Source organism: Thamnophis elegans, chromosome 4, assembly GCF_009769535.1.
Source record: "Thamnophis elegans isolate rThaEle1 chromosome 4, rThaEle1.pri, whole genome shotgun sequence".
Lineage (NCBI taxonomy): Eukaryota > Metazoa > Chordata > Lepidosauria > Squamata > Colubridae > Thamnophis > Thamnophis elegans.
In genome coordinates this window covers 104,311,386-104,337,879 of record NC_045544.1, presented here as the reverse complement: position 1 = coordinate 104,337,879, position 26,494 = coordinate 104,311,386, and positions in this window count along the sequence as shown.

Here is a 26,494-nt window from a genome sequence, read left to right as displayed (position 1 = left end):
GACAAAGGACTGTCCACACTGCCCAATCACTCAGCCCAAAGAATGTCTTGAGTCCCCAAAAGGTTAAATGTGATGCTGACTGTACAAATCCATCTTGAAATTCCTGCATCCAGTTATTTAGCCAAAGAGGTATTTACATTTTTTAATTGATTTAGTTTTCATTAGAAAGAACTCAATCACTGCTCAGCACACTCTCGGTGATGTTTTTATTAGCATTCAAATGCTTCACTTTCTGGAAAGAGGCAAAGAAAGGAGATAGAGATAAAAATGAACACATTTTCTCCATCACCATCCTTGACATTTTTTGATCCTCATCTTGTTTCCCCACCTCCTCAGATTAAAAATATTGGGTGTTTCATCAATAAAAGGTAGTTCAGTCAGTCCCTCTATATCAGAAATACAGAAATAAAAATGAGGAGCAAAAAAACAGTATCAAATATGCGCTGGACCTGCAGAATAATTGCTTATACCGCATGTCAACAGTCTGCTTTTTTCCTTCCTTTATTATTGCTATTGACAATTTGACTTTTTATTCCTATTTTACAATCTAAATGGGTTTCTGGCAAGGACTCTGATCAATTCTATGAGCCATATGTCAAAATTCTGCTGTCGGCATGGCAGCCATCAGCCTCCTGCCCCTTCTGTTTTTTAAAAGGCAAAACGAATGTGGGACACATGCCGAATTAATCTAATTAAGGTTTTTAGATCTCCCTAAATTCCATCTACCAGAATTTCAAAGCATTAGGTTGTCAGTGTGTGACAATGTTCTATGTCCAGCTGTGAAATAATATTGAGCTGAATAAAGAAAAGTGTTAATTTTCACTTGCCTTTTATTTTCCAATTATTTAACAACTCAGTAACAAGAAGAACAAAAACCTTTGTCTCTTTCCATGTGGGTATTTGACACGATTCAAAGATTGTCCAGCATTTATACTTAACTAAATAGCTCCTATCTTTCCAATAGGAATTGCCAGCATTTTTGTGTATCCAGCTCTAAATATCCTTACTGTGGCATGAGTCTCATTGAACAAAATAAAACTCAGTTTTAAATAAACATATTTATGGTGAAGGGAAAATACCAGTCTCCTTTTGAGTAAGCCACAGTAGCAGAGTTTGAGGGCTTACTGATTCAGTGCCTGCTGAGCATAAGAGCTGGTCTGAGGAAGGAGCTGATGTGGTGATTGGAAACAATTGAGGGAGACACCATAGGATAACAAAGAGAATGCATCTCCTCCTGTATTACTCTCATCAAACAAACTCCCCCACCTTCTATGGTTGGATTCAGCTTATTGTCTTGGCAAAGAAGAATGCTGGTCCTTGAAGCTAGAAATCCATTTTAGGAAGGAGGGAAGGAAGGAAGGGAGGGAGGGTGGGAGGGAGGGAGGAAGGAATCAGAGACTACACAAGTAAGAAGTTGCATTATTGAGACTTACTGTTGGTGCAAGAGCGGGAGATCAAGCCTCAGACTATCAGATTAGCTGACCCCTTGGTTAGTCATATTATTTTGATTATTATGTTGGGGTTTTGATTTAGACTGCTTAGGCTCCAAAGAATGTATATTTGTTTTCAACCCTTATCCCTGATTGCTGAAGGCACCAGGGAGGAAAATCTTCAGTAGGTTTTCCATGTCTTTGTAGACTCCAGTGTTGGCTTTGTTACTCACTAGCCTCTTCTCACTTTTCTGTCTACAAGAATCTCTGCCACACTGATATCCAAGACTGAATAAAGAAGGGGCCTGGTTAGTGGGCCATTTGTACAATGCAAGCCACTGACCCATGAAAAGAATAGCAGAGGGGGTCTTCAGTATGCTAAATTACAGCAATATATGTTGGGTGCAGTATAGCTCCATCATAAAACCTGTGCTTATTCTTGATTGATTCAGCAATACTGCCTAACTATAACTAAAAGGGTCAGGAAAGATGGGACTGCAGCAGTTAATTCAAGTCAAGGTGATGACTCCTCTTATGAGCTTGTTCAAGTATGACCACGCCTACTTGCAGACCAAGTGACAAACAGAATAGATCCCATTGCTGACACTCTAAAGTTTGGAATGATGCAAACTAAGCTGGCAAGAGTATGCACAGTAACATCACTTGGAATGGAATAGGTTTGCCAGAGAGGAGAGAGTCTGTTATGAATATAGGCACGAGGAAAAGGTATCAGCTATTTGGGAGTTCTGCAGAGGGGGATACACTGGTCTTCAACCTTCCTGCCAGGTTTCTTCCTCACTGCATAAAAATAAAATTGAAGAAGATGAACAATGAAGATATAGATGCTTTGTTTCAAAGAGTAGCTGCTGTGCGCTACTGGCCAGAATAAGAGTGTGTGTTCCCTTAACTGTCTGGAAAGGACTCAAAAGCTTTTAGCATTTTTGGAGACTGACAAGTATAAGTGTCAGCCCTGTGTGAGAAATTAGAAGATTCAGCCTCATGACTATTAATCCAGATCCAAAGAGGACATTCTCTGCTCCACCCTGGTCATGCTAAAAGAATATTGGATAAAAAAATACTTTCATCCAATACTACTTTAATTGGTGATCAATATATGAATCAACTTATTAGCTTGATGGACATTGCCTTTGTTTTAATAGTTTCCAATTGGAAATGTCTTCTACAGTTTGAGATTACATCTGCCAAAATTTTACATGTTTTTATATAGGCTACAAAGACTTTTAGACCAGATAGTATTCAGTTTCCTGTCTTGGGTACACTCATCTGTTCTTTGCCATCCTTTCTATCATTATTTGTTCATCAGTCTCCTTTTACCATTCATTTGGAGAAGATCAATGAAGTACATGAGAAGACAGAAGAGTCCTTCTGAACAGGCCAAAGATCTAACTAGTTCACTATTCCATTTCCTAAATTGGCAACCAGTCATTTCTGACTACAATAGCATCCCATGGTCAAAATGGCACCTTTCCCGGCAACTGATGTTCAGAATCTGTGCTTAATGAGCTGAACCAAGTCTGGCTTATGGACTTCAGAGAATAGCTGTGTCCTTAAGAGCAGATAATGAAACTCAAACTATGTTTTGGATTGTCCATGGAGATTCTCAGTCATCCAGGTCATGGTTGTCCCAAAGGTGCTTTTTCAAGAGGCAACTGGACTTTCTGGTTTTTTCTTTGAATACATTTTGCTTCTCATCCAAGGAGCTTCTTTAGCTCTGGATGGATGGTGGGGAATGGAAGGATTTATACTCTTGCAGACAGCTGGTCATTTGCATTCATTCAGCAGTTTCAAGAAGGCTCTATACCCAGTTGCCTCACTCAGGTGACCTGATGACACAGATAAACCTTTAGGTGGCCTTAACAACTCACTAAACAAATGCAAACGGCCAGCTGTCTGCAAATCCTTCCATTCCCCACCATCCATAAGAGCCGAAGAAGCTTCTTGGATGAGAAGTTAAATGTCTTCAAAGAAAAACCAGAAAGTCCAGTTGCCTCTTTGAAAAGTACCTTTGGGACGTGCTTTGGCTTATAGTCCCACCTTAGTTTAATCAGTTTCATGACTTTCCACTTGATCTTTGTTGCATCTTGGTTACGTACAGTAACATTTCATTTTTCATAGCTGCTCCTCCCTGAGAACACACAGCATTTCTCTCTCCTTGGCTTATTTTTTGTGTGTGCCAAATACACTCTTATTTTTTTTTCTGTACACAGCAGGGAGAGTTATTGCCTTTGGTCATGTTTTAAACCTGTCTGATGGTATCTTAAACTAGTGACTGAGTACCACTGATTGTTTGGTGCTTGCAATATGTCTTTTTGGAAAGGGCCTTTTCTCTTAGAAAGCTGTGATGGTAGAAAAAGAAGCTGAGGGAATTTTATTAGTCTCTTCAATCAAAAGTTTTTCTTTCTTTCTTTTCTTTCTTTTTTCTTTCTTTCTTTCTTTCTTTCTTTTTTCTTTCTTTTTTCTTTCTTTTCAGATTCTTTTTGCTTTTGTTCAATTATTTTGTAAGTTTTCAACGAGCAATGTTATTTTTATTCTATTCCTTTCTTCTTTAGTATTAACACTTCTATCAAATACTCAGTATTTTATGGCTGGAATATCCTCAGGGTACATTTGATCATCCAAATATTTTTGAAAATATCTTTTTTTGTTCCTGCAAATGTTAGTTATTTTCTAAGTCTGCTGTATTTGCTCTATGTCCTCAAATAGTGCTGTTCTAACTATTCATCTTTTGCTACATGCAGTATGATATCTTAGTAGCCTGTTATTCCTCCTAGGAATTCAGAGCAGTGAATACCTCACTTCATGATGTCATCTCTGCAGCAAAATATGAAAGAACGCCACTCCTTACTGCACCTACACAGAGAAGATTTTAGGAGTTGCTTCACAATTTTTCCTGTTATGTTTCTTCTGTTAAAATTTTAATGTTTTAACTTGCAGAACTGCTTTCCCCAGTTTTTAATAAACTATCCTAGGTAGATAGTAACTATAATTAAACATGGCAACTGCTGCCATCAACATGTTTCCCTGAATTTTGTCATACCTTAATGATTTGATACTATGGTAAAACTATGGCATTGATATCACTTGGGACAACCTTTCTAGAGGAGCAGGATTAAAATGTTTCTGAAGGGAATTGTTTTATGAGGTATAGGTAATTATTTTTCAAACAGTAAATTAAAAATATTTAACTCAGGAGCAGCCAACTTTGGGGGGTAAATGAAAACTTTTGTAACATTTGCAAAATGGCTGTTATGAATCGACTTAATCAGTTGCTCACAAAATACTAATTTACAGAAGACAAATCAGCTTCATCCTCAGCTCTCCAAATTGTTCCTATCATCTTCATTTATGTTTGTCTTTTTATATTTCCAAACCAAAATTCTTTACTGCAACTAATATCATTCCTCTCCCCACAAATGCCCATATAGTCCAGAGCAGTGGTGGGTTTCAAATTTTTTTAGAACCTCTTCTGTAGGTGTGGCCTGCTTTGTGGGAGTGGCTTGCCGGCCATGTGACTGAGTGGGAGTGGCTTGCTGGCCATGTGACTGGATGGGAGTGGCTTGCCAGCCACGTGACTGAGTGGGAGTGGCTTGGCAGTCATGTGACTGGGTGGGCATGGCCAACTTGTAAAATGTGGTGGAACTCACTTAACAACACTCTTGCTTAGCAACCAAAATGTTGGCTCAGAAACTCTGGCATTTGAAGCACGCAAGTCTTAAAGCTGTCAAGTTACAAGACCCTTGCACTGCTAACCCTTTAGAAAAAAACCCCAGGGGTGTTCAAATGTGACAGCTTTAAGACTTGTGGACTTCAACTCTCAGAATTCCTCCTCTCGCTCTTCATCTTGATGATGTGAGGACGGGCAAGGGGAGGGAGCTGGAACCGGTTTGAAACAGCACTGTAGATTTGTGGAACCTCTTCTATAGAAGGGGTTAGAACTGGCAGGAACCCACCCCTGGTCCAGAGGACTTCTTGTAGATAAAAATAATGCTGTAGTCTTGAGACTAGTTTTGTCGTTGTGATTGTCATCATCACCATCATCATTATCCACCATCATCTGTGGTGGGCTACTGTAATGCAGCAGCTTCCTAGGATGCAGGAACCACGTTCCAAGGAGAGGGACAAGAGAAGGAACAGCAAAATCCAGAGTTGAAATGTGGGACAAGGAAGATATTTAGTATATCTATTCCCTACATTCTCCCATGCTATATTAATTAAATTAGGGTAGTATAGGTTTAGTCTGTATGGTGTATGCCAGAGGTGTCAAACTTGATTTCATTGAGGGCTGCATCAGGGTTGTATTTGACCTGGTGGGGGGCAGCAGGGGCATGGCCAGAGTGGGTGTGACCAACTTGACGTCACTCGTGTCAGGGCGCCTGTGGTGGCCTGTGTGCTCTGCCAGTGAAAACGGACTCCCAATCTCTGTTTTCAGCTGAGATGGCCTCCTTCAACTCTCTGCCAGCACCTAGCCCTTCCAAGCCATGTTTTTGCTGGCAAAGGGTTGAAGGAGGCCGTCCCAGCTGAAAACGGAGATTGGGAGCCCATTTTTGCTGGCAGAGGCACAGTACGCCGGTCCTTCGCTGTTTCCAGGGCGGCTTCCTTGGGCCAAATCTAAGCACTCCGTGGGCCGGATCCAACCCGTGAGCCTTGAGTTTGACACTTCTGATGCATGTAAATAAAGAATTTTGCAATAGTGGTAAATTTCTGATAAATAACTGATCTTTGGCTGGATTGTGTTATGTCACTCTTTCCTAGGTGTGGTATTAAGTTACCTTCCTCCTGTTTTTTCCAGGCACTGCATTTAGACTGTCCTCCTCCTCTTCCTCTTTCATAAAGGCTAAAAAAAAATCTAGATGCAATAGCAATCTTAGTTTTCATCAAGGGTCATGCCAAGAACCACACTGGTCACTTACCACAGGCTTTTTTAAACCTTTATGTTCCAGTGATAAAAGATTTTCCCTTGGTTTAAATATATTTTGCTTAAACGTAATCTTAGCTAAACCCTAGTTAAAATAGACACAAGCAAATAATAATTCTTTGCTTTTTAATCTTTGGCTTGCAAGACAATTCAGTTTTCTAATCTCTTTTTGTTCATATTACATTTGTTCAGATTCTTTCTGAAACGTGGTGCTAACCTGGTGCTGATATTAGCTTGCAACTTCATCTCAGAGCTCCTTATAAATACAGTTATAGGTTCCAGATCCTTTTCCAATGCTAATTACTCAAACTAGAAAACCTGTCCCTCCTCCGTCTCCATAATCTGCTCCCTTCAGCTGCAATCCTATGTCCTCCAGTTGTTATTTCCTAGCCTGATACTTTCAACCCCTGGTGAAATCAACTTACCTTCATTACCGGTTCGCAAATGTGAACTATATTTTCCTTAAAAAAAAAAAACCCAAACAAAATGTAATGCATCATGTTCCTTATGATACTTCTAATGAAATGGTGTTGTGTCCTTGAATAATCCAAATGGTAATTTACTATCTCCTCATTATATCTAATGTGTTAGCCTGAAATCTCCTTTCTATAGCAACTGTAACCAAGGCAGCCACATTCTTTCCTGTCCAATATAGAGCACTAAACGTTTCTTTTTGCTTACTTGGTTACATCATGAATATACTGAGAATGCAATGATCCATGAGTTCAGTTCCCTGCAGAGGGCTTTGAGACCACAGAATAACATCTGGCTAGGTATATTTGACAATTCCCATTAAGGATGAAACTAGTCAAGTATTGTCTCCTGGTAGTCAGAATGACCAAAAAATAGTGTACAGATTGTCCTCGACTTATAACCAAATTGAGCCCAACATTTATGTTGTTAAGTGAAACATTTAAGTGGGTTTTCACCCATTTTATGAACTTTTTTTTGCCACAGTTGTGAAGGGAATCACATAAGTTAGTACAATGGTTGTGAAGTGAATCTGGCTTCCCCATTGATTTTGCTTGTCACAAGGTTGCAAAAGGTAATCACATGACCTTGGGACACAACTATGGTCAGTTGCCAAGCATCTGAATTTTGATCATGGGGATGCCACAAAGCTGTCAGGATGAAAAATGGTCACTTTTTTCAGTTCTGTTGGTACTTTGAATGGTCCCTAAATGAACTGCTGTAAGTCGAGGGCTACCTGTATTGTATAAAAACATTCTCCCCATTCCAAGAAGTATATGTCTGTGTGAAAGTGTATGTATAAGTTATGTAAAATATTATACATGGATGCATGTTATAATCAGGGATGGGCTGCTGGCAGTTCGCAGGGGTTTGGGAGAACCTCTGGCTAGGATTCTGTATAGTTTGGAGAATCCCCAAATCCCACTCCTGGCTGGCCCTGCCCCCTGCCCTCCCAGGAGTCCCCATGTGGCCCATTTTGGATGCAGGTAAGTGCACATGCAGAGGCTTGGGGAGGGCGAAAAACGGGCCTACTGGAAGTTCAGGAAGGCATGAAATGGGCCCGTTTCTGGCCTCCAGAGGGCTTCCAGAGCCTGAGGAGACCATTTCCCCCCTTCTGAAGGCTTGAGAAAAGCCTCCGGAGCCTTGGGAGGGCAAACCTCCTCCCCCAGCATGGTGCAGAAGGCCAACTAGGCCATGTCCACCATGGTCACAGCCACCTAGCAACTGGACAGAGAACCTCTTGCTAATTTTTTTGAAGCCCACTCCTGGTTATAATATAATAGGGAAGGTAAATTGTATATATACCACTGACAGACCTTACGTACTGAGGGGGTCACTTTGAAACCAATGAATTACAGTTCCTCAAGATCTCATTTCTAACATAATGTACCTTACAGGTGGGACTCAGAAATTAAGGTCAATGAAAATGGTTGCAGTGGCTTTAAATGGCTTTTTTCATAATTGCAGGTTATTTATTTTGATTTTGAAAAAAAAAATACTTTAGAAAAGTTAGCAACAGCTGTAATGGATGCTAACATTGGAAGAATCTTGGGTTTAAAAAAAATTGGTAAAAGTAATGAAACAGACATATCTAAGATTCTAAAACCTAGAATTCCTGCCTATTCCTTGCCATCAGACTAAAATGATTCTCCATCCATCCTTGAATTTGATGATGTTGAGCTAATTTTGGAGTTTCCTGCTTGGCCATTGCATGAAACAGAATGTTAGACTAGATGGATTTTTAACCTGATCCAATGGATTTTTAGGTTGGTGTATTCATTCTGAGAGAGAAAAAAAAGTTCATTGGCATGGCATTTTAATATTTGCAATTCTATTTTCATATCTGACTCTCTTTGTTCTTGCTTCTGAAGACAAATTCTCCTTCACAATTCCCCTGCCTGACTTAGTTTATTTGATTCATCCTTAATAGGAAACTAGCATCTGAGCAATCCATCTTCCCCTTTCTCTCCCAAGCTACTCAACAGTGTTAAAGTTACAATTCCCTTTTCCCCACTGCCTTAAAACTGTTTAGTAAAAAGGCTTTTTCAGGGTCAGCTCTGGTCCTGCTGTCCCTCGTGTATCCTTATGACAGACTGAGAAACAGTCATATATATTATGATACTCTGATGGGATTTGTAGCCATTCGTGACTTAACAAACAACTATTCTTGGTTGCCTTTGACAGAGATGGCCTTTATCTGTGCCCATACCTTTCTTTTATCAGCATTCATTTTCTGCTAAAGAAAAGAACACCAATACTGACTGCATTCTGTAATGTGTTTTGGAAATGATCTATCAAATTGGTCCTGTGCCCTAGAACAGTGTTTTTCAACCACAGCAAATTTAAGATGTCTGAATTTCAATCCCCAGAATTCCCAACCAGCATGCTTTTCCATGGTAGGAAAGACAGGCAGCAAAAATGTCTTACTTAGCTCAGGAGTATCAAACTTGTGCTCACAAGGCAGATATGTCACGTGCTGGCCACACCCACTGCCGGTTTAGTGAAGGGGAAACAATTGTGATGCGTCATATGATGAATACATGATGATGTGAGTTTGACACCTCTGACTTAGTTGAATTCCTTCTATCCATTTAGTGGATCAAAGATTGCAGATGATCCACTGATTTGTGTTCAAAACTGTCTTCAAAAGAGAGCTTTATTGGGAACTCCAGCTCCTGGTTCATGGGAGAGAGTCAGTGGTGGGTTTCAAAAATTTTTCGAACCTACTCTGTGGGTATGGCCTCCTTTGTGGGAGTGGCTTGTCGGCCATGTGACCTGGTGGGAGTGGCTTGCCAGCCATGTGTTTTCTTTTTTTCCTCTCTCTCTCTTTCCTTCCTTTTGTCTCTCTGTCCCTTTTTCCCTTTTTTCTTTCATCTCTTTCACTTTCTTTATTTTTTTCTTTCTTTCTTTCTTTCTTCCTTTCTTTTTCTTTCTCTGTGTGAGTCTGTTTGTCTGTGTGTGTGTGTGTGTGTGTGTGTGTGTGTGAGTGGTGGGTTTCAAAAATTTTTAGAACCTTTTTTGTAGGTGTGGCCTGCTTTCCGGATCCACTGGTGGAACCTCTTCTAATCGGTTTGGTACATTTGACAAACCGGTTCTACCGAATAGGTGCGAACTGGTAGGAACCCATCTCTGGAGGGAGTTATGGAAAATGCAAAGTTGTGGATATGTATTGGGACTGCATTATTTTGTATTGTCTTGTATTAAGAGATAATATGATCCCTTATCCCAAACTTCTCTTTGGAATTATCTCCTGCATGTTATATCCTTTTCTTAGATCTATTTATATGTAACTCCATTACTTCACCACTATGATTCAGGCTCTATGAATGATCAATCAGTATATAGAGGCTTCCCAATAAAGCAGAAGTGGAAAGCCCCCCTCCCAATATCAAAGGATGATTAAACTCAGCACTCCATCATCTGTTAATCTCACTTCCTCCTCTCCCCACTCCCTCATTCCCAGTCTAAAATAGGGACAGTGATTGGTGAATTTTTTTCCCCTACTGGAGTTCACCAATCGCTGTACTGTAACTTGCTTTGCAATAAACTGTTAGAGCAGCCCCATTCCCTGGCCTCATTAAGGAGGCATAGTAGAGATTGGCTGTGTCAACAAAGAAAATTTATGCTGGCATATTTTGTGCTGCCATAGGGACTGGAGGAAAATACATTAAACCAGCTGTCTAGATGTGCACTTAGCCATTTATTATGGTGTAAGTTTTTTGTGACTAAGTCCATCAGATCACATGCTTCAGGTATATTTGAGGTGCAAGATATGTAGCCTTCTCAGGAGAAAATTGCAGGCTACAAGGTCAGTATTGAAAGCACCTTCTCCAAAGTTAATATGTATGCTCAGACTGAATGCAAATGTGTGCCTGTCTCTCCTTGTCTGTCTCAGATACTCACTAGAGGCTGACTCACCACCTACCTCTCTTTTCACCTAACATAGTTTCAAAAGTGTTAAAGGGTTCCCTTTTGCTTTTCCTGTGCTATGGTAGATGACATTTTCCTAGGCCTTCAAATTGCTTTAATGTTTGGATGTGATCAAATCTGCAAATTAATGAAGTAAACAGCTTTGTAGGTGTTAGTTTAACAAACAAGCTATTAAAGCAATTTACTACTGATGACATGTCAATGCATAATTTGTCTATGTTTCCAAATAACCATGAAAAATACTAGCAATGTAATTTCATTTTAAAGTTTGAATTTTTGGGTATCTGTAAGGGGGTTTATACTCATTTCATAAACTCATAGAATCATAGGTCTGGAAAGTATTTTGGAGGTTTTCTAGTCCAACCCCTGTTTAAGGCAGAAATTCTTATATCATCTCAGATAAATGGTTGTCCAATCTTTCCTTCAAAACTTCCAGTGATAGAGCACACATGGGAAGTAAGCTTTTTCCTTAATTGTTCTTGCTGTCAGGAATTTCCTCCTTACTTCCAACCCACCTAATGTGGTTGTTGTTAGATAGGGTGAATGGATGAGGCAGATTCAGTCTTCAGCAACAAACAGCTCTTTATTAAGTGACAACTATGTACAATCCAGCAAAGACTCTGTCTGGCAGCAGCCCTTTTATAGGGAGCTGTCAGACCATTCAACCAATCAGATTTGAGTATTGTTCCTACTGGATGTAATGTATGTAACACCCCTCCCCTCTTAGTTGGGCTCATCCAGCTTGTAACGTACTCACACAGGTAGATGTGTGAGTTTTCTGGTGACTCACCCAGACCTGCACAGTTCAGTCAGCGCTAGATCTTCGGTCAGGTCAGATGGACCTGTTGTCTCTCTGGCTTCGCCTGGTAGAAGCTCCTGGAAACTTCCACAGGGCGCGGCTGGAGTTCCTGGAGCTGGTTTGTTCAGAACTCGCTGTGGCCCTGAAACTTCATCAGATAAGTACCCCGGTATCTTCAGGCTTGAGAAGTCTGTGGAAGGAGTGAGTTTGTGCTCCTTTTGGGTAAGGCTTTGGTTAACTCATGCAGGAGTTATCTCTGGTTGCCTAAGATTGGACTGTGAGAGGTGGCTATGGAGTTGGTCAATGTGCCACCTCCAAGTTCTACCATCCTCGATCTATAATTGATACAAGCGAGGTCCGGTAATTCCTGTAACCATGGCAGGAATCCAGAGCCCCCCTCCAGCGTAGTTGTGGGCACAAACTCGATCCCCTATGCTAAAGTGTATAAGTTTGTTGGTCGAATCTGGGGGCGTTGTGGCAGAGTAGTTTGGGTGTAGCCAGTCTAAGGGTGATCTTAGCTGGGGACCCATTAGAAGCTTGGAGGGACTTCTGGTGGTAGCACTTGGCGTGATGTGCTAAATGAGGAGGAATTGATCAACCCATGTTTGCTAATCTCCCGGCCCCATCCTAGATATGGCTTCTTTAGCAGATCACAACATTCTCTCCACCTGTCCATTACTGGCTGGATAGAATGGAACAACCAGGGTATGGCTGATTCCCTGCGATGCTAAGTAAGTCTCGAATTGGAGCTGGTCTGGACTCTTGCCATGGTTTGCAGGTAGCCACCAGTTCCTCAATCTCCCTATCTATGTTAGGCCACCACACATAACTCCTGGCCCAAGATTTCATCCGGACAATTCCTGGATGCCTTATGTGCAAGGCTTTTAATACAGCAACCCACAGTTTGGTTGGAACAATGACCTGGTCCCCCCACAGTAAACAACCATTGACAACAGTTTGTCCCTTTTAACTATGGCAGGAATCCAGAGTAAAAAACGTTTTAAATTCTGGCCCAACCCGCCCCTTCGGCCACTCCCTCCACATCCAGTTCAAAACCTGTGCAAGAGTCTGGTCTTTTTCTGAGTGGTGGGTGACCTTGCTGGAGGAGACAGACCAGCCTCACGGCAGTCTATAAGCAAAACCAGTGTCTCATGGGTCAGATCAGCAAACAGTTCTGGTAGAGGGCACTGGCTGAGGGCATCAGCATGCCCCAAAGGGGTACCTGGTCGATGAAGGAGTTTGTAGCTGTAGGCCATGAGGAAAATAGTCCAATGAGTCATTCATGGTGACAGCAAAGTGGGGTAGGCCAGTCCCCAGCCAAAAGGCCCAACAGCAGTTTATGGTCTGTGATGATCTCAAAGTCACGGCCATACAAGTACTTGTGGAACCACTTAACGCCAACTATCGCAGCCAGAGCCTCATGGTCCAGTTGGCTGTAGTTCTGCTCGGCAACTGACAGGGTCCTTGAGTAGTAGGTGATGGGTGCCTCAGTTCCATTGAGCATGCAGTGGCTGAGCACGGCCCCGATGCCGAATGGAGAAGAATCCCAAGTCAGCACAGGTGGCCAATCAGAGTCTGATTGTACTGGACCAGGAACGTGTCCGGTAACAGCAGTTTTTTCACTGCAGCAAATGCGGCAGCTTCAGCTCTGCCCCAGGTCCATTTCACCTTCTTGCTGAGGAACCGGTGCAAAGGCTGTAGCTTTCTGTTTGAGAAAGACACTGTAGAAGTTAAGGAGTCTGAGGAATACCTGGAACTCGGTCTGATTGCAAGGTGTAGGGGCGTCCTGGATTGCTTTAATTTATTTGTTTGTAGGGTGAATCCCAGAGCCGTCAATTAGGTACCCTAGAAGTTCAACCCTGGTCAAATTAATTTGGCATTTTTCTTTCTTGAGGCGGAGACCTTTTTTGCAAATTCTAGTCAAAACAGCCCAAACACTTTTGATAAGTTGCTCCTTGTTTGCAGCTGATACCAAAATGTTGTCAAAATAGGGGATGACTCCTGGTATCTCCTGCAAAAGTCATTCCTTGATACTTTGGAACAGTCCAGGGGCAATACTAATGCAAATTGTTGCCGGGTGCATTTAAAGGCACCCCTATGCCTCACAATCGTTTGGGCCTCCACTGTGGCACCATCTACAGGCAACTGCTGGTATGCCTGCGCCATATCTAATTTAGCGAATAGTTTTCCAGGGCCAAGGGAATGTAAAAGGTGCTGCACAATGGGCACAGGTAAGTGCTTTGTTGTAAAGCTTTGTTTATTGTGCACTTGTAGTCCACATAGATGTGGACAGACCCATCAGGCTTGACCGGGATCACTATAGGGGTCTCCCAGCATGTGATCAACCAGCTCTAGGATTCCCTGGCCAATTAATTTGTCCAATTCGAGATCAATTTTGGGGCGGAGAGCAAAAGGGACTCTCCGGGGCTTTATCCTAATAGGGGCTACATTGGTGTCCAAATGAAATGAAATTGGAGTCCCCACATACTTACCTAGATCAGTGCCAAAGATGTCCTCAAACTCCTTAAGGAGCTCCTCAGTGTTGTTGTCATGAACGGCATTGATACCAGTCACCTCAGGCCCAGGGATTTGAACCAATTTAAGCCTAGGAGGCTCTGCAGGGATCTTCCGACCACCATCACAGGAAGCAGGCCATCGAAAGACTTGAATTGCACTCAGAAAGTGCCTCGGCCAAGAACCGGGATGTGGTTCACCTGGTAGTCACTCAGGCGCAGATCTGGAACCTTTAGCTTGTGCCTTCGTAGACTGGGGTCAGCTCTCTTTAGCGTAGCCCAAGACATAATGGTCAGTGATGATCCAGTGTCAATCTTCAGTGAGCATGGAGATCCCTCAAGGAGGATGGTGACTCTCAGTTTTTGTTTTGTGGGGTGCTTGCTTGCTTGATGATGGTCTGGAAGGTTGCATCAGCTTCTGTCCCATGCTGCTTTGGTCGTGGCTGCCAAGAGCTTCGTCTGGGCATTTTGGGCATGCAGGTTGGCCCTTTGGTTGCTTTGGTGCTGCAGGGAATTTGCTCCTGCAGACCCTGGTGATGTGCCCCTTTTGTTCACATCGCTGGCAGATGACATCTCGGAAACAGTAGGCAGATTGCTGGTGGTTGCCTCCACAGCTGGCGCAAGGTGGGAAACATGTTTCAAATTTCCGTGCAGATTCTTTGCGATCATTGCACATGCGGTAGATTTCATCTTCACTGTCGGAGACCTGGGGCTCTGTCTGGCAGCAGCCCTTTTATAGGGAGCTGTCAGACAATTCAACCAATCAGATTTGAGTATTGTTGCCGCCGGAACAGAGGACCTTGGTGGAAACTACCATACTGTCTGTCAGTATGTTACAGTTATTGTGGGGAAAATAGGAGATAGGAATATTAGGTATGTTCACCACCTTAAGTTGACCAAAATGTATAAAAATATGAGCCCTCTTTGCAGGCACGCAAGCCATCGCCTCAGCTCAGCTCCACTGTGCCTCCCACTGGCCAGTTGATTTTTGGGTCTCCGCTGTGCATGCACAGGGATGGAGCACATGTGGGAGATGCATGTGTATACATGGAGGTGGGAGGAGTGTGAAGGGTCACACACGCACGCACAGGGGTCACACGGGTGTCATGCACATATGCATGGGGCGGGTGTGCACGGGGGGGGGGCGCATATGCATTGTTTTAGTTTTTACAAACATAACTTCAGTATTTGATACATATCAACATATATTTGAAAGAGCATGATCACATTCATTGATTTCTATTTGGTTGGTTATGAGCTTATTTCAAAGTTGATTAATTCCATATCACTAGCCTGAGTTTAAAGAAGAAAATATGATATAATTGCCAAATCACTATAAAACAATAGCATGAACTATCAAAGGCTACTTGAATTAATGGATTAATGTTAATGCATTATTCAAATAGCAAATATTTAATATCAAATTCACCAGTATCTGAAAAGTTGAGCATCATTTGCATAATTTGCTAATAAAGTATGATAACCCCTTCCCCCAAATATTTATGACACTTAATTTAGGAACAAAATGAAATCTGACATTTCTCACTTTTTCTGTGACCCAAAAGTACTGCAGTTTCTATGAACTGTAAGAATGAGGAATAAATGAGTTGTTTTTCAGGAGAGCTATTTTTAACTTCAGATGTTTTCACCTTCTTGTAATGAACATGGCTGTAAGAGAACAAAGAAATAAATTGCATAAGAATTATGACTAATCACAGGACACAGTGCACAAGAGGTATCCAAAAGGTATAAAAATATAATGATTTATGCTGAAATTTGGAAGATGTGAAAAAATAAATAAAAAAGAAGGATTCAATTAAGCTAGAACAGGTGCAATGAAAGCTATAAGGATAAACATTTGACAGGAAACTAAGTTTTAGAAAGAGAAGCAGATGGAACTAGATATGTTCAACCTTAAGAAAAGATAACTATTTGGGGATAGGATGAATATCTGAAGGCATATTATACAAAAGATGGACAAAGACTTTCTCTTGTCATCACAGAATGCAGGACACAGAATCATGGATCTAAGTTGCAGGAAGACAAATTCCAGGAGATGTCAGGAAAAAAATCCTAACAATAAGAGCCGCTGGACAGTGGAACCAGTTAGCTAGGAAACTGGTGAGTACTTCTTTATTGGACAGGTAGAGGTTGGAAGATATTGGTCAGAAATATTTTGATGTGAACTTTATAGGGTCTTATTTTAGCTGCTCTGCAAGTTTGAGAAGATGAACTGCCATGTTCCCAGCTTGCATTTCACACTCAATTAGCCTGCAGATATGAATTCCTGAATCTGCAAATGGAGAGGACAAAATGAAGAAAAGCAAGTTGGACTTCTGTTGAATTGGGAAGGATTTGCAGATTGAATGGGTTGTGGTATGACAGGGTTCTGACTGATGATATTGCACATCTATGCAAACGTATGATTTGACAAGAACTGGCATTGCTAAATCCTCTGTACAGAGCAGTAAAAAGATTCCTTCTCAATTCAGTATCTGTTTTTTCCCAAATACCTTGCCAAGCAGATATTTCTCAGAGATGTATAAGCAGGACAATCTTAATGTACACCCTCCCCTAAAAAAATCCAAACAACAAAAAGAAACAATGAAAACAATACCATGAAACTTTGAGAAAGGTAGATTTATGGCAACAATGTTAAAAAAAAAATCTTCACACCTCTCCTGGTATGCATCTCCCCAAGGAAGGACATCAGTTGGTGTACCGTATATACAATACGGATATATATATCGAACCTGGGCTGTATTACATATCAGGCAGTTATATTACCCACTAAGCCACAGAATCTCCTCCTTTATCAGTATATATATATAATATACAGTATATACATAGTGTGTGTGTGTGTGTGTGTGTGTATGTATGTATTTATGTTTATGTGTGTGTATATACACACACACACACACACACACACACACACACACACACGGGTTCGAATCCCAGTAAGGGTATGGCTAGCTGATGAGAGCTAAATAGCTTGAAATAGATCTATACTAGTCTCCCTTTATTTATTTATCAGCACAAATACAACATATATACATATAACATATATGTTATATTTATGCTGATAAATAAATAAAGGGAGACTAGTATAGATCTATTTCAAGCTATTTAGCTCTCATCAGCTAGCCACACCCTTGTTGGGAATCGAACCTGTGCTAGCTGTGGCTAGCTGATGAGAGCTAAATAGCTTGAAATAGATCTATACTAGTCTCCCTTTATTTATTTATCAGCATAAATATAACAAATGTAACAAAAAGGCAACAGTAAAAAATATTGGGTATATATATATATATATATATATATATACACACACACACACACACACACACACACACACAAACACACACATACATACATACATACACACACAAACAAACACACACATATTTATTTGTTTGTCCATGTTCATATAACCATATATATATATAACTACAGTATATATATAAAACTGTAGATAGATGATAGACAGACAGACAGACAGACAGACAGACAGATAGATAATAGAGAGATAGATATAGTTACAACCGTCAAGGAATCTGGCTCTTAATAGATTAATATATGTCTGTGTGTTTGTGTGTATTAATCTATCAAGAGCCAGACTCCTTGAAGAGCATCAGTTACTATATCAATGTCCAAGGGTGTGAATGCATGACAATATTGGCAAGACATTGGTTGAAACTTCATGATGCAATTTCTACTTCTTTGATATGTGCATTGTGTCTATTAAAAAAGATTGGACTTCTGCTGTGACTTCCCATCTGCCATCTTGCTAATTTTAAACCCCACCCGAAAGGATACTATTGTGTCAAATAATGGTGATGGGCAGGAACAAAAATAGACAGAGCCACATTCTTTGATATCTACCTACAAGACAGATGCCCAAAGAAAGCTTTTGAAATTTAGCCAAGGGCAATAAGTCCTAGACCAGTATTCAAATTTGACAAGTTCAGGATGTGTGGACTTCAACTACCAGAATTTTCCAGCCAGTATGTTGTCACATTTGAAAAAATACTGATCAAGACCCATGGTCTATACTGATCTGTGATAGTTCCCTAGAATTTGAAAGTTACTTGGATATATCAACACCACTTTTAGAATTCTGTAATTTGCCATGAATATACTAAAACTCTTCTCTACATTTTGACTCCTCCATGTCTACTTAACTAGTGTCACTCTCCATTTTTCACTTCTTCTTAGCTTTTAAAAAATTGTGCTACATCATCAACTAGAGACCTGTCCCACTGTCTTCCCCAGCTGTACAGTAGATCTCAAATGCATTCAGAAGCTTGCTGTCATGCTGTTTTTGGAAAGTCGGTCTTTGCAAAATTGTAGAGCTGCTGGATTTCCCCCCCCCCCCCCCTGCTTGTAATGCACCAATCTGATTTATAGCCAATACCGTCCTACTGACAGGGAAAATTCTTCCTGGCAAAACTAATATTGGGTTCTGTGATGCTAAATGTTATGGAGTTTATATCAATTTGTAATGTCCATTGAATGCAATTTGTGCTCATGCAGCTCATTGGACAACAACAGATCTTGATTAACTAGAAAAATTGGATAAAACAGCAAGATGAATTTTAGGAGGATAGCAATAATTAAAACCATACTGTAAGTATAGTATAGGATGAGGAAGACTACAGATTAGAGATATGCACAACACTGTCTGGGCAGATCACAAGATGAATGCCCAAAAGTGTGATGCAAAGAAACTCAAAAGCAGTCCTAGGTTGTATCAGAGAATGAATTAAAATAGGAATTGATGCAGATACAGATGGAGCCAGAAGATAAGCTGAAGTGTTATTTATTGCTATTTATAATAATAAGAGGATGTAGTTTGAGAGTATGTAAAAGTGAGAGTACATATAATGGAAGCAGAGTACAAGTGAACTCCTAAAGAATACCTTAACAGTTATTTGTCTGCAAATTTGTAACAAAAGGAGGGGGACAACCTATTCTCCAAAGCACCTGAGGGCAAGACAAGAAGTACCAGATGGAAACTTATATAAGAGAAATCCAATCTAGAACTAAGAAGAAATTTTCTGACAGTAACACCAAATTAATCAATGGAATGGCTTGCCTCGAGAAGTGGTGGGCGCTCCAACACTGGAGATTTTAAAGAACAGAGTAGAAAGTCATTTGCCTGGAATGGTATAGGGTCTCCTACTTGGGCAGAGGGATTGGAGGTTGGACTCAGTGGTGGGATTCAAATAATTTAACAACTGGTTCTCTGCCCTAATGATTTCTTCCAATAAACAGTTCACCTAACTGCTCAGAAAGTTAACCAGTTATCCCGAAGTGGTGCGAACTGGCTGAGTCCCATCACTGCTTGGACAAGACAACCTACAAGGTTGCCTCCAATCTGTTATTTTATATCCTGTAAATTGCAAACTTCTTTTCCTTCCCTCTATCTCTCTCTCCTCCCCCAAGAGTTTATTTAAAGTGTTAGTTTTGGAATGCTGATTGTGTACCTTAGGTATCCTACCTACTTTTGCTCTACAGTAGTGGAAGGGAAAAAGAAAACTACTACTTTCACTCTACTTAAACTCTTTCCCTAATTTTAGTACCTGCACCACCTGAGATTTATACTGAATGAGCCCCAGTACAAGTGTGGTATCCCTTGTATCCCCTGCTACTCCTATCCCTTTTCTGGTTTGTGGTTCTCTGATTTGGAACATCTGGGCTTCCTTCTTCTACATTAACCTTTGTTTACTGACTATATAGTCAGCTATTCCATTTACTGTATCTCCTGCAGAATTGGAAATAAAAAACTTTATGTTCTTCTGGTACAACTTATTGCTGGCGTGCTTGGGTGTCAGTCTGCGGGTGCCTCCAAAGAATTTGGATTTTTTTGGTCTCCCTGTCTACATGTCAACTACCTTGCAATCAGTCTTGAGTTCTCTCTGGAAAAAAAAGACATGCATCTTACATCTGAATATTTGCAATTCAATTTGCAGTGTTAGAATTCTCACGCATAGCAGCTCATCTGCCACAGGCAATATTAACAGAATATTGTGTCAAAATAAAAAGAAGATGTAATTTACCCTATTCTGTCCACACCAGTTTTTGGCATCACATTTAAAAAGGACATTTGTGACAGGATAAACACAAAGTACTAAAAATGGCTGGAGCCATCTTCTCAGCTGGAGCTACTTAAAGGTCTTCCCTTAATGGTCAAGGGCGCTAACCTTTTAAAAGGTATCAGGTATCAGCAGTGGACTAGAAGATACTAGAGAGTCTCAAGGCTCTTTCTGGAGACATCAGAGAAAAGAATAAAGCTTATGAATAAAAGAAGAGAAGAAAATCCAGAAGTACCTAAGTTGCCAAAAATAGTAGAAAAGCAGTTAAATTGGGAAGACAGCTTCAATGAAACAGAAAAGTGGTAACATAGACAAGGGAAAGATGGTGCTGGAATACAGTAGGGAGGCATTCAATAATGGAGGGAGACATAATGACTTGGAAATGAGAAGTAAGCAAAGTGCAATGGAAATGGTTGCTTTTGAGGTGAACATGGTGGTGCAAAAATTAGGAAACTTGACTGACTTCTGAGAATTGTTGCCAATCAAACTGATTTAAAACTCCTTTCTAATTTTAAGGAAGTTTGCAGGAAGCCTCCAGGAAAGACATATTTTGTTTGTAATGATTTTTTCAGCTGCCTCTCAACTCATTAATCCAACTGATCATTGTGTTATGTATCATTTCCTGAGTGAATGAAACCCATGGTTTAAACAATCCTTTCTGCATCCTGGTTATTTGGACATTGCATCTGAAATGTAAGTTCCTTACATTTTTAGATCTTGGAATATTTACTTAGTCAGGAATAGTCAATCAGTGGCATTTCAATGGTTGCTCAACTGGAAGTCCCAACATCCTTCACTAATGGTACCTTCCAGCTGAGCCTACTCATAGTTCATCAACATCTGGTATGTCACGGGTTGCTCTGTCCCTGTGCTATGACTGGGCGATTCAGACTTTGGGAGTTTTAGCAAATGACTAATTCTAACTATGTTCATCAGACTTCAGTTTACTTAATTGTTTTGCTTTCATTTATCTTTTGTTAATGTGGGAAATTACCAGAGAAAAATTATACTGAAAGAATGTGCACTGATAGGGCTGTCCTTTCTTTTGAGTGGTGGGCCACATTCACCGTAACAATCTGTGTGGAACCTGGAAAAGTTGGACGTGGCCAACAAAATTATTTTAAAATTTAAAAAATAATTTAAAAAACTGAATTGCCAACCATCCTAAATTGTTCTGTGCCAAGCTATGCCATGTGGGATAGTTTTTAGTTGAAAATCTGCTTATTTATTTGATTCATGTAGCCCCCCCTTTCTTTTATATGACTCAAATTGAAGGGGAGACTCCTAGGATCCACCTTCAAGTAATTTATTAATTTGATGATTTGTAGATGGTGTCTTCACAGATTCAAGGCGGTTTATAATAAATACATAAGATTACATTCAAGCCTAAACTAACTACCTAGGCATCCCAAGCATTCTCAACAAACAAATCCAGAACAATAGTATTTTCAGGATTTTAAAGACTAAGAGACTGAGATATTGATTAAATCAGGACCATAGCATTCCAAAGGGTGGGGAAAGCCATTGAGAAGGAGCATAATATAGCTCCTCCCTCCGCTCCTCATGGTAGAGGCTCTCAACAGCCCTATTCTTAATGATTACTTGAGCTGGATTAAATATGAGAGGAACAGATGATCCTGTAAGTATCTTGGCACCAAAAGTGAATTTCCTTACAGGTGACAATCAGCATTTTAAATTGGTCTCCCAAACAAACATGTAACTAATGCAAGAATTGTAGCATGGATATAGTAGTGCTAAAGATGCGATCAACAATTTGTCGGCAAACCATTGAATTTTGGAAACTTCCACGTTGTTTTTAGGGATAGCTCCTTGTACTGCACATTGAAGATGGTTATTGTCAGTTGAAATAGGATTTAATAGGTCATGTTAGAAGACCACTTGCCACTTATTTATTTTACAATTTGAAGTATTATAGATTTATTCACTGTATAATGGGGGGAACCTTGGTCCAGACTATAAAAGAGAAATAAAGACCCTGAGTCCCACAAGGATTTCATTCTATTAAATAAAATAATCTGTTAGAATACAAACAGAAGAGTGACTGAAAAAAAGGATGACAGGGTCTATTCTAAAGGAGAGGAATTAACTTAAATCTTAACATGTGATAAAGATTATTAACTAGAAAAGGAAGAGTGGAATGCCATGGAAGACTGGTACATGCTGGCATATATCTACTAAGTGTTCAATGACGCTTCAAGACCTGATACTGCCTAGAACTTAAGGAGCAATAGTAAGGATATGTTACATCATCATGTTCTGTTATTCTCCTCTGATGTGTTGCAAAATAGAATGCAGCTCAACGAAAACACTCCAATAAATATGGTGTTTCAGCTTGGATTTAGAGTACCCTTTTTCTGAGAAACATCAGTCCCAAACACACTTGCATGCACATGGCTAGCATCCATATTTATTTAAGATGTTTTATTTCTGACATCTCATTTACTATAATTATTTATTTATCATCTATTTTATGTACTACCTTTATTGGATCCAGAAGTGTTGGGCACCTTCTTTCAATTCTGCAGCATTTAATGGCACTACAAAATGATCCATACTATGCATTAAATTGCTAGGTGTAAAGAAGGTGCCTCCAGCTATAGTCACACTAACTTTGAAAATGCTGTTCAAGATCTGAGAGAAAATGACTTGCATACATTGACTGAAACTCATTTAAAGGAACATGCTACACCTTTTACAATCATGTTTACTTTTCAGGACTGGATACAGTGGGATTAAAATGTTAGGAAATGTTACTCTAGTTTATCCTCCTCATTCTCTGAGATGCCACTTCTTAAGATCCATAAAAATGGACATACCCACTTTTTAAAATTGAACTTTGGGCAGTAGCAAAACCCAGGGTGGCACTGAAGTCAAAATAGGATTTGCAGACAGTTGATCTTAGTGTAACAGTAAGGCACATCACTTTGCATATAATGCTTCTGTTGCTCTTCCCCATCCACAAACACTCTCTAATATTGTTGCCTTACTTTACTAATAATTGGGACAGCCTGAATTAATAATTCTTTTGTTCTAGCTTCTGGCTTGGTTCTTTGATGGTATAATGTGAAATCTGAGATGGGTTCCAGATAAATTAATTTATGTACTTATTTGTGTGGGCTACAGGCAGGGGTGAAATGCTACCGGTTTGGGTTCGTTCGCCCGAACCCGGAGTAAAAAAATGCTAAAAAAAAAATAAAAAAAAGTTCTGACAATCACAGGGCACAGCTGATTGTCGCACAACTGATAATTGGAACTTTTTTTTTTTTACTTTTTAAAGCGTTTTTTAACTACCTGTTTGGGCATGTAAATTTTTTTTTTTTTTTTTAACAGAACTTTTTTATTTTTCTTTAAAAAAAAAACACAAATATGTCATCATTTGTCAATCATTAAAACATTGAAGTACAATTTTTTTTTGTGTGTGTACCCCTCCCTCCCTCCACCCCCCCCACCCCCCCTCCTCCTTCCCCCCCGCCGACTTCCCAGAACCCGTACACGGTATAGAATTTTAACTAACACAGTCTAAAATCTATTGAAAAAAAAGAAATAAAGAAATTAATGACATTCTAGATTGACCTTAGCTTCTTCTTACTGAACTAACTTTAAACAATTTAAATCATTTCTGATCTTAAGCATAGGCTAACTGGAATTTCTTAGTCCCGTATTTATTTTGTATATAGTCAATCCATTTTTTCCAGTCTCGTTTATATCTCTCATTTGAATGATCTTTGAGATATGCCGATATTTTAGCCATTTCAGCTAAGTTTGTTACTTTCAATGTCCATTCTTGAATTGTAGGCAAGTCTTCCTTCTTCCAATATTGCGCCACCAACAGTCTTGCTGCAGTTATCAGGTGCAGAGTCAAATTGGTCTCTACCACTGTAAAGTCAGTACATATACCTAGTAAAAATAACTGAGGACTAAACTTTATCCTTCTTTTAAAAACATTTTGCATGACCCACCATATTTTTATCCAAAATGCTTTAACCTTTTGGCAGGTCCACCATATATGATAATATGTAGCATCGAGAGAACCACATCTCCAACATTTAGGCTGTACATTCGGATACATAGAAGCCAACTTTTTAGGATCTAAATGCCATCTATAGAACATCTTGTAAAAATTTTCTCTCAGATTTTGAGCTTGTGTAAATTTCACATTTCTTACCCAGATTCTTTCCCATGTATCCAACATTATTGGTTCCTCAATATTTTGAGCCCATTTTATCATACAATCTTTAACTAATTCTGTTTCCGAATCCATCTGTATTAATACATTATATATCCTCTTTATATGCATTAAGCTTTGATCTCTTATTTGTTTAAACAAATTATCCTCAACTTGAATAAAACCAATTTTTTGATCTATTTTCCACCTAGCCTGTAATTGCCCATACTGGAACCATGTTTGAACTACCTTCTCCTCTTTTAATACCTCTAAAGATTTTAATTGTAATACCCCCCTTTCCGAGGTAAGAAGCTGTCTGTAGGTAATTCTGTCCTGTTTTTGTGCTGTATTCATATTTTCAATTGCGTGTCTAGGAATTGCCCACATGGGTATCTTGTCATTTAATTTATATTGATATTTCTTCCAGACCCGCAATAAAGCATTTCTTAAAATATGACTTTTAAAGTTCTTATCCAATTTTTTGTTGAATAACAGGTAAGCATGCCAACCAAATACCAGATCGTGTCCCTCAATGTTCAATATTCTATCATTGGTTAAGTGAATCCAGTCACTAATTACAGATAATACCACTGCATCATAATATATTTTTAAATTAGGTAGTTTCAATCCTCCTCTCTCACGTACATCTTGCATTATTTTCATCTTTACCCTCGGCTTCTTTCCTGCCCACACAAATTTGTTGATACCCTTCTGCCATTCTAAAAGGTTCGCATCTTTTTTAAGTATAGGTAACATTTGGAAGAGAAATAAAAATTTTGGTAAAATGTTCATTTTCACTGCCGCTATCCTACCCAGCAAAGATAAGTGCAATTTCTCCCATTTTTTCATCTCTGTCTGTATGCTATGCCAAAGTGGTTCATAATTATGCTTATATAATTTCCCATTTGAAGTTAAAATGTTAACTCCAAGATATTTAACTTTTTTAACTACCTCACATCCTAGCATCACTCCTAATTCTTCCTTTTGTTTAATATTCATATTTATAGCTAATATTTTGGTTTTTCCTAAGTTTATTTTAAAGCCCGACACTTGACCATATTGATTAATCATATTCATTAAAACCATACTAGATTCCTGCGGTTGTTCCAATATTATGACCAAATCATCCGCAAAAGCGCGGACTCTATATTCTTGCTGCCTAATCTTGATCCCTTTTAAACCATCCAAGCCCCGTATTTTATTCAACAATACTTCCAAAGTTATAATAAACAATAATGGGGACAAAGGACAGCCCTGTCTTGTACCTTTTCCAATTTGAAAAGAGTCTGTTAGACTTCCATTGACTATAATTTGTGCTGTTTGCTGTTGGTATATTGCTTTAATTGACTGTAGAAAATTATCTCCTATCTGCATTTTTTGCAGTATCTTCAACAGAAATTGCCAGTTAACTCGATCAAAGGCCTTCTCAGCATCCAAAAATATAAACGCAGCAGGGATCTGGTTGTTCTTTCCCAAATATTCTAATGCATTAATAATTAATCTAACATTACTTTTCATCTGTCTCCCTTGTATAAAACCTGTTTGGTCCGTATGTATCAATTGTTGAATGACCAACATTAACCTATTTGCTAATATTTTAGTAAAAATTTTATAATCTACATTCAGTAATGAAATAGGTCTATAATTTTTGGGTTGAGTAGTATCTTGTTCTTCTTTGGGTATCAAAGATATAAACGCTGTCTTCCAAGATGGAGGGACTTTACCTTCCGTTTGAATCATATTAAATAATTCTCTAAGAGGTTCTACCATTTCTAACTGTAAGTTTTTATAGTAAACCGCTGTCAAGCCATCTGTACCTGGTGCTTTCCCTAACTTTAATTGCTTAATTACCTGCAGGATTTCCCCCGAGGTTATTGGTTGATTCAATTTTTGCCTGTGTTCTTCTCTAACTGAAGGTATTTTCTCTTTGTCTAAATATTTGTCTATGTCTAAACCATTAATTTTATCCCCTTTATACAGTTCTGTAAAAAATTCCCAGAAAGCCTTTTGAATCTCTTCCTGTTGAAACACCTCCTTCCCTCTGTAAAACAGTTTAGATATATTTCGAGTTTTCCTTTTTTTCCTAATCTGATAAGCTAACCATCTGCCAGGTTTGTTTGCATTACAAAAAGTA